The following is an 8,373-nucleotide window of genomic DNA, read 5'->3' on the forward strand; positions in this document are numbered from 1 at the left end:
GACAGGTGCAGCCGGCTGGGTAAGAGATGGCCTACTTAATGAAGCTTCATGACAAACTTTCAAACAATCTGTCCTTGATCATGTAACATCCTGAGCTTACTGCAAGAGCTTACTGCAGGACCTAAATAGCTTAAGATTATTAACATTGTTATAACTTAAATGATATGTGAGGCACCGTGCATGTCCTATATAAACCCTTTTCTAAGAATCAATAAACAGAGAACTGCTTCGCTTCTCTCCACACGGTGTTCGTATGTACATGATACCGCGCCACCGACAGGGGGCAGTAAAATCCCAAATGGAACAGAAACAAGAACACATTAAACTATATTTCACATAGCTAAAACAGTCACCATAAAGGGTGGGGAAAAGGATTCAATTCAACTAATGTTTGAATGCCGTGTTTGGATTCTATGTCTTCTATATCTAAATAAACACATGCTCAACTCTCGTGAATAAGATTGTGTTTATTTTAACACAGACATATGGAAAGCACTATGTATCCTATGATTTGAACGCATAAATAAATAATGATGAATCATGGGAGCCGAACTGTTAGAGGACGGCTTCACACATATGGAAGGAAGGAATGCAGGATTCAACCCTGAGTTGTTGTACTGGAATTGACATGTTGGTGTGATCTGCAATCTTTCACTGGTAGGGAAATGCCAGTGAACAAAGGAGGAGGAACTCCTGCCGTCATGAATGGAAAAGTTATGCAATAGGAATATAAGGGTTCCCAGAGCCACGAGGGACCCAAATTGTCCTTTGGAATGATAAAAAAAATTATTCATAAAGGGGGAGGGCATAGCTCAGAGGTAGAGTGTGTGCTTAGCATCCATGAGGTTCTGGGTTCAATCCCCAGTACTGCCACTTAAAAAATAAATAAATAAACCTAGTTTACCACCCTCCCCACCCCCGAAATATATATTATATATATTCATAAAATGACATAAGATAAAACAACAAAGGGAGAAATGCAGTCTTAACCACTTTTAAATAAAACCCACAGTGGCTCTGAGTTACAGTTCTGGGGACAAACAATTTCACATGGCCCGAGAAGTATTCACCCTTATCCCTGTAACAGTGGCGGCCAGCATCCAAGCCAGTGCTGGCTGATGAGCGGTCACTGGAGGCTTCACAGAGCCCAGAAGACAAACCCCTCCTCGAGATAGGGAGCTACTGGAAACAGAGTTCCCAAGCAGCAGGATCCTGAGAATCCTAGATCTGTGAATTCCAGTGTAGAGAAAAAAATGTGACAATGAGTGCGCATATGTCCATTAATGACTGAAAAATTGTGCTGAACACTGGAATTTGACACAACATTGTAAAATGATTATAAATCAATAAAAAATGTTTAAAAAAATCCAGTGTAGAGCAGAATTTTTCAGTTATACATGAACATACATATATTCATTGTCACATTTTTTTTTCCGCTGTGAGCTACCACAAGATCTTCTATATATTTTCCTGTGCTATACAATATAATCTTGTTTATCTATTCTTTTGATCTGTATATAGACTTTAAACGTTATCGGATACAGAGTTCTTTGAAATTGAGATGTTTTTCCTCTTTCTTGATTAAGTGAAATAATACATGCAAGATACGTAGGAGGAAGAGGTATTAAGAATGTTCAATAAATTCTAACTGACTTCTCTGTTTCCCCTTAGTGCTACTGGAGTTAATTAGAAAATATACCTCATTCCCAGTGCTATGATGATTTTTTTTTCCATTTTTGCACTTTACCCTCACAACAGTCCTTTGTCTGCATTTTGCAGATGAGTAAATAGGGACAGGAGGATTCAGGACCTTGTCCAGATATAAACAGTCAGCAAACACCAATGCACGGACTCGACCCAGATATCACCTGACCAGTGCCTCACGCGTTTGTGCACTACACAATGCTGCTTTCTGATCTGGACTAAAATTAGTTGACAGTTCGGATTTTCAAAAAATCTATTCAGACTGAGCATTTAATTAGAAAGAAATAAGTGTTTATACATAGTCTTAGATTATTTGTTCTATATTCATGGAGATGTGTTTGTTCTTGACAATGTGACACTTAAGGCTTGTAGTTCAATGGTAGGCATCAAATGCTTCCTTATAGTTCCATAAAATTACATTATAACTCAGTTCTGTTGACTTCCATCTCTATTATCTTAAAGCCTTGTTCTGAAGTTATTAAGAAAAGGTGCCAAGAAGTAAATTAACCCTTGAAGAGAACTGACTGGGCTAGGGTGTGAGGGGGCGTTCTGGAGTCCTGGTACCCACATATGTAAAAATGAAATTGGCACTATACCCTTCCCATTTTGTGCATTTATTGTATAGAAGTTATGCTTCAATTAAAAAAAAATAACAGAAAAGAAGGAAGGAAAGGAGAAAAAAAAAAGGAAAAGTCAAGAAGAGAAGAGAAAATAGATTACTATGCTGTGACATGGAGCACAGGTTTGGGAAGAAAATCAGGTGCTCAGCGTGGGGCATGTTCTAAGGGGAGACATGGAGTGGCAGCTGAACGGATGAGTCTGGGGTTCGTTCTAGAAGAGAAATACACATTTGGGAATCATCGCTGTAAAGATGACCCCTGAAATCATGATATCAGATTCGATTCCTAGGAAGTGGGTGAGGGAATGTGCTAAATCCCAGAAATCAGAGAGACAGACTACTGTGTGACTCCTACTTTTCTTTCTATCAAAGAAATGCATCTTTAAACTCTCTATGCCAGTGCAGTTACCTGAAGGAGGGAAAGAAGAGTTCAGTCTGTAAGAGCCAGTAATAAATCATCCAGATGCTTGGGGGATAGCGAAAAGCTTTTCAAAGCGATCACAAAATCACTGTCAGTTAATCACTATCAGTTAACCCCGAAAAAGGATGAGGAAGGAGAGCCGTGTAAGGTGGTTGACATGACAAAGGAGGGAAGGAACTAAAAAAAAAATCTTCAAAGTTTGAAATTAACCTGTAAGGCAATTCCTACCATTTAAAATATTTTTATTTTACACTTTAGCATTCTTGGACCACGGCTCCATATATAAAAGTGAGTAATACAGTGAGGTAGCACCTCATACTGGACAGAAGAGCATTATCAAGAAGTCTACAAACAATGAATGCTGGAGAGGGTGTGGAGAAAAAGGACCTCTCCTACACTGTTGCTGGGAATCTAAATTGGTGCAGCGACTACAGAGAAACGTATGGAGGTTCCCTTAAAAACTAAAAACAGAAGTATCATATGATCCAGCAATCCCATTCCTGGGCATATAGCCCACGTGGGGGCAAGGTTCATTCATTTCAGTTTCATGAATACACCTGGTTTCTTTTTTCGTGACTTTACTGAAAGTCCTCTTAGAACTATCTCCCTTTGCTCTAACTTTATGTTCAAAAAGCAACTTTTAATTACATGCTTGACCTTCTCAATACTCTGTCACTCTGCAGGGGGAGATCTTAACGGGGAACATAACCATCCACAACTTGGACAGGTGTTCATCCAACTGGCTAAAGAGTTTTATCAACAAAATCTGTCAATGGCTAATAGTTTAGAAGACAGAGTGGAACGTAGCAGACATTGGAAAGCTGGGATGTGGCAGTAACTAAAATAGAATCTAGATTCTAAAAATTAATTGCAGAAGAAAAAGCTAAGCAATACTTGTTGCATGAGTGTCATTTGAAAAAGACCTAGAGCTTTTAATTAATTGTGAAAGTGATATATGACCCAGTGTCGCAGCACTGCAGATGTGTTGCCATGAACCTAGAGTGTTTTTATAGGAAAATGTTCACACAAAGCAAATAAAAGGCCCATCCCACTGTGCATTGTGGTGAACACAACCAGAACATTCTATTCTATTCTAATGTCACCTTGTAACAGTGCCCTTGAATTACTGTCCAAAGGATGGTGATAGGGAGGTGAGGTGTATTCAGACCACTGTCATCCATCAGGATGTCTCATAAAGCCATCAGGACACTTGTCCTGCAGCATCCCACCTACCTGAGCGTGGCTGCCTCTCAATGAGTGATCATTTCTGGGAGTCGAGGACATTCTTATGCTTGCTTCGCTTTTGGCACTATGGACTATTTAGTGGCCACCTGTCTCCGTTTGCAGGTAACAAAATAGAAGGAAGTGGGAAAGATGCCAACGTCGTGTTGTTCATGCTTGATGTGTGGCGATTGGAAGCCAGTAGGCAGGCACTGGCTCTGATGGTAAACACCGTGATAGTGACCTCCAGTTGGAGATTCTGCTCTCCTAACCCCTCTGGCTTAAATTCTGATGCGACCATGTTTGCCCCTGCCACAATTACAGGTAGACTGGGGCAGGGGGAGCTGGTTAGGGTACAAAAGACCAAGCCTCACTGGCCACAAGGAACTTTGTCTTTCTTACACTTCTCAGGTTAAAGAATAATGATCTATCTGGATTCTTTTCTGAAAAAAGATATAACCAGGTGGAAATTTTTCTTCCCTGGAGCTTCAAAGAGTTGCACCCCTGCAGAAAACCAACATCTGTTATTGGACTGATGCTTCTCATAATGGGGCCCCACGCTGAAGCTGGGACACAACCCTGCTCACGTGGGTTGTGTATCACTCATCAACCCAGTCAGTTTATACAAGCTCGTTGGAGTCATGGATGACTTCTCTCTTATGCCGCCTAAGCGCTTAGCGCCCTGCAGAACAATATTTGAGGTTCAGGGGAAGTTTGTTGCCCTGAATTGCCTCTAAATACCTTTTCTGTTTCTTATGTTCTTATTTTTGTTTTGTAATTTTGTGTGCATTTTTGGTATACCCACCGTGCAAGTATGAAGGGTCAGAGCTTAAAAGGACCTTCAGATTTTCTAGGGTCTACACTGTTTAGAGATGAGGAAGCTTTCAAAACCGCAAAAGAGGAGGAGATTACAGAGGTAATTAGTCCAAGTCACAAGCCTAACATTGATTCGAAACCCAGACGCCCTGAGTCCAATTTCCACATTTGTTTCCCTAAAACTATCCTTATTCTTGAATATCATCTCTACTTATCTGTCTCCCATAATCATACTTGCCTTCGTTACCTATTTCCTTATTAAGTATCGATCAAATGAAAAGACTGTCTGCTGGGAGCTCTTGACATTTCCTCAAGTCTGTCTTTATTCAATGTTAAATTTGGTGTACATTTAACTAGAACTCAGTTCAGTATCCTGCACCCAGTACCCTGTTTAACATTAGCTACTGAGTAGTAATTTAATAAATGAGCAAAGAAGTAAATGAATTTTTTAAAAAACGGAATAATTGCTACAGGAATGTATTTTGTAAGACTGATAGAGTTTTTTTAAGAAGCCAAAGGGTTCTTTACCAAGAAGGATGTGTTGCCAAAAAAATCATTAGTGTATCTCCTGCTACAGTTGTCTGTGAACGAACACTATCTGCTCATTAATTTTAAGGGAAAAAAAAAGAAAGAAGAGAAGAGTTGTCATCTCCACCTCTTTGGTAAACATGCAACACCCCTATGGTTTCCATAGGGAGCAAGAAATTAGAGCTAACTTCCCTTTGAAACAAAATAAATACAAGGAAGAAATGGGTGTAAAGGAATCATGAAAGTTCAGTTGACTGAAGTTCTCTCTCCTTAATATGATGTTTATTATTTTAAAATGGTAAGTTGCTATACTGTAAATGGTTTAGTATCTATAAAGTTGAAAGAGAGAGTAAATGTATCAAAAAATTCTCTCACAGTGAAAAAGAATGCAACAATGAATATATGTATGTTCATGTATAACTGAAAAATTGTGCTCTACACTGGAAATTGACACAACATTGCAAACTGACTATAACTCAATTTTTAAAAATGTAGTGTAATTTCAATCTCCTGTGGTGGAATAAAGAAGGGGCTAGCCCGTTCTGCTGCCTCTGAAGCCACGTGGAGGAATTTTGAAAAGCCAAGAATCTCTACAGAATGACCATCTGCACCTGCTCCCATTCTCTGAACTCCAACGTGCAATTAATTACTTAGCTCTCTAAGCCACAGTTTTTCTAGTCGTCAAAATAAAAATTCTCGCCCAATCACCTCACAGTCTTGTTGAGATACCACAGCAGGGTATTTCTGAGCATTTCATGACAGTAAAACATCACACACACATCTGAGGTGTCATTATTACTCTTCTTGGTCTACATGAGGAGTAGTATTTTTTAATATACAGTTGTATGTGGGAACCTCCAATAAAGAATAACTTAAACGGAAGGTCCCTAGAAACCATGACTATTATAACTTTCGGAAACAAAGAAAACAATTGAGTTTGTGGGGATGTGATAGCCATCCTTAAATGTTATTAAGCGCTATTCCCCGAACTGTTAATTATGAGCGTCCTAACTTACCAAATTCAACGCATCACACACCCCGCAACCAAACCTCACTCCCTGGAGTATGTGCATGTGTTTCCTTTCCACTTAAAAATCTTCCAACAGATTCTACTTCTTACAAATTAAAGCATTTAATGTGAAATATTATGACTCTTCACAAATTTCCTGTAAATCCTATTCTCAACCTTTTCTTTTTTTTCCCTTTCCACAGTAGGATAATACAACTGTTTGGGAGTCCCTACAAGATAACACAGTGAGAGAAAGTAGAGTTTCTTCTTCCTGTAACACTCTGGGCTAGTCTAGATCAAGTGCATCTCCGAAAGAAGGATGTGACCTTTTCTTTTCCTCTTTACGGTACCAAATGTCACCCGCCTGTAGAACATGACTTGCGTTTAATACCTACCTGCCAAATCTGAGATATGCAGCAGATCGTCCATAGATTTCTATTTTTCTATTATTCCTGAGTGTGCAATTTCAAAATCTCTGCTTATATCTATATCTCTAATTAACTGTTTAGATATATCAGTTAGTACTTTTATTGCAAAAATAAATAAATATAAATAAATAATTAAATAAATAAATAGACTCAGTTCAAATTGACTTAAACAATACAGGGGCTTTTTCTGACTAATATGATTGACAGGACCCAGAAGTAGGCAGAGCACCGGAGCCAAAGGCTTTTCAATGTTCTCAAGGGACCAGATTCGTTTCTCTCAGTTCTGCCGTCCTCCACGTATTGGCTTTACCTGCAGGTTATCTTGTAACTTCATTAAAAATCAATCTGCAGTTTTAAACATGGAACTAAGAGCAGGTTATCCCTTCGGTGAATGGATTTTTACACAACAGCAGGCAATGAATAAAGAAGTAAGATTTAACATCACCTCCCAACTTCCACTGGCCAAATCTCAAGGAATAAGAAGGTCTGGTAACTGAGGAAGGAGTGGACTCCAGGCGGGGCACAGGGCCGACGGCAGGGAGCCGGGTGGGCTGGGGAGTTATCTGCAACAGTCTGCTGGCTCTGAGAAACTCACACTTCTCTGTCTAGTCAAGGGGCCAAAAAAAAAATTTTCAATAGTGAACGACTATGTCCAGAGTCCACACCACCCAAAAAAGAATATTAAAACATCATGAGGCTGCCTTTTCAATCAAGATTAATGCAATCTTGGAGGAAATTATTTTTGAATGAGAGCTTGAGAAAGTAACAGTTTTTAGAGCAAGGTTATTACATATGAAAAGTTCACTTTTCCCCCTTTTGATGCATTTGAAAGCTCTTTCTTTTCAGTAAGTTATGTTGCATTTCTAGGAAATTACTTGAACATTTTACTTCCAAATGAACATGCTGGTTAGAGACCACTGCTACTGCTGTTCACAAGCGGCCCCCAGTGTATCACTCCCTGTGCATCTGGCATAACTGATCCCCAGATTCTTCAGATTCCAGTGATGAGGATACAACGGACCCAGCCTAGGTCAGGGGCTGAAACTGCCACAGCGGGTGGGAGAGAGTCGGAAATTTCCAGCTGACCTGAGTTTCCATAGTGGGACACATGGACTTTAGTTTAAAATTCCCTCAAAATAGAAAGAAGTTTTGGATGGGAGTAGCCAAAAATGGCAAAAAGACTGACAGATGTGTTTATTATGACCCTGCTTTGTCCCAGGGTTTGTTCTAAGCCTTTCATTCTGCACTGCCATCAGGAACCTCATTCTGACTTGGTTGGGACCCTGTAAAGTCATCGTCCCCTCCATCTTTTAGAGAATAAGACCAGTCACAGAATTCATGGCTTTCCCAAGTTCAAAGATTTCTGTCAGAGAATATTTTGCATTGTAATCCTCCAATAAGATCTTTAAGAATCCTTGACTAAAATATCAAAACACATGGTTCACCTGTACTATGGGATATTTTTGCCATCTTTCAAAATAAAGAGGCATAAATATATATATATATATATATATATATATATATATATATACATCACTGTGCTGTACATCAGAAATTAACACTCTGTAAATCAACAATACCTCAGAAAAATTAGGAGGAAACATTAAAAGTCAAATACAAAAACAAT

General features: G+C 39.2%; 1 protein-coding gene across 2 annotated transcripts in view; it reads right to left on the reverse strand.

The window, feature by feature from the left end:
* Positions 1-8,373, reverse strand: part of C20H6orf141 (chromosome 20 C6orf141 homolog) — a 138,746-nt gene that overhangs the window by 73,111 nt on the left and 57,262 nt on the right. The gene's annotated exons all lie outside the window — the stretch shown is intronic.

The sequence above is a fragment of the Vicugna pacos genome, chromosome 20 (genome assembly GCF_048564905.1).
Source record: "Vicugna pacos chromosome 20, VicPac4, whole genome shotgun sequence".
NCBI classification, from domain to species: Eukaryota; Metazoa; Chordata; class Mammalia; order Artiodactyla; family Camelidae; genus Vicugna; species Vicugna pacos.